A 1563-nucleotide genomic window follows, 5' to 3' on the forward strand; every position below is an offset into this window, starting at 1 on the left:
ACATCTTTAAAAACTAGAAAGGTACAAAAACACAGTATAATTACAGTGGGTGTACCTGCATTCAAATTGGTGAAATATTCATGAAGACCAAATTAGACCGGTGCCTCAGCCTCTGCACCATTTGCTGTGGTTCACAAATAATGCAGATACAGTACCAAACATGTTGCGAGAAATGTACACTTAATCTTAACATTTCAGTTATGTTACAGGTATAACAAATCACTGTATACTGTTTCATATATAAGTACCTTTGATGTGTACAACTGAGTAAACACTGCAACTCATTTAAACAAATTTTGTTCTCCCAAAATGTGTGTTGGAAAATGATCACGTCCATTCCAATGACAAAATTATGAACTAAAGCAAATATATATATAAACTGTATATATAAATAAGTGCATACATGATGCAAAGTTGCAGATGGTGAACTGAGCAGAGGATTGGATGATCTTCACTCGCACTCGGTTTTTCAGTAACTGCTTTCTGTCTCCTCCTTTGACTCTGCTGGTAACAGACGTCTATTTACAGAGCTAAACCTCAAGAAACAAAAATACCTCAGAATAAAAGAGTGGCAGGATGATGTAAGATGATGAGGTTAGTCATATTTCCCAGTCTAACAAACTTTGCTCATTTATGGAAAACACTCCATTGAATGGAGTTTAAAAGCCCCGTAATGCTTTCACAGACCGTGTCGTCTGCCTTTATGAACGCACACAATTATTACATGTGAACAGATTTCATGAGAGGCGTCTACAGAATGACTCAGAATGTACAGAAAGTCACTTAAAAAGCATAAAAAGATACACAAATTATAAAACAAACATAACATTGATATAAAAACATTAGTGCAAAGTTGTAGAAATACAAAAATCAGCATACAAAAATTACAAAATGTGTAATAACACTGTGCTTGAGCCAAAAGCAAAGGCGAGGAGCTTATCCTGCCATTTGCTTTGGGTAACGCCATCGAGCCCGTACCGACCCTCAGTCTGTCCGCCTTCCTCTGATTATTATTAGTACCCTCTTGATTGCACCAGCACCTCTGTCACTGTTGAGCAGTCATGACAAAAGATGGATCAGGACATGCGCGGGTTCCTCGTGTGAACTGTAAATGGCTCACAGTGCGTAATGCACAACTAGCAGTAAAACCCCTGGAGGAGATGCAAGGAGCATGGTTAGAGCTACATTAGGCTTTCAAACATACTACTGTAGATTTTAAACAAATAAGCAAAAAGAAAATAAAAACACAGCTACATAGAGTCTCTAAAGCCTGCAGTGGATGTTTTTCATTTTCTTTGCTAAATTTTGGTTCTCTTAATTTTATTCAATTGCAAACAGGTAAAAATGCTCATAACTTCAGGTACGGTGAACTTCAATTAAAGGATATCTTTTAAAAATGTACCATCCTTGAAGTTATGACACCCATCAAAAGTAAGAGTTGAACCAAATACAAGCCGAAAAAAAGACTTTGATCTTGTCCAACAACAGTTAATGATGGTGATTTTAGCCTAAAAACCTTCATACTTCCTTATAGACCTGTAATGTAGTCTTAAAGCAGCCAGT

Source organism: Scomber scombrus, chromosome 5 (assembly GCF_963691925.1).
Source record: "Scomber scombrus chromosome 5, fScoSco1.1, whole genome shotgun sequence".
In the NCBI taxonomy this organism is placed as follows: Eukaryota; Metazoa; Chordata; class Actinopteri; order Scombriformes; family Scombridae; genus Scomber; species Scomber scombrus.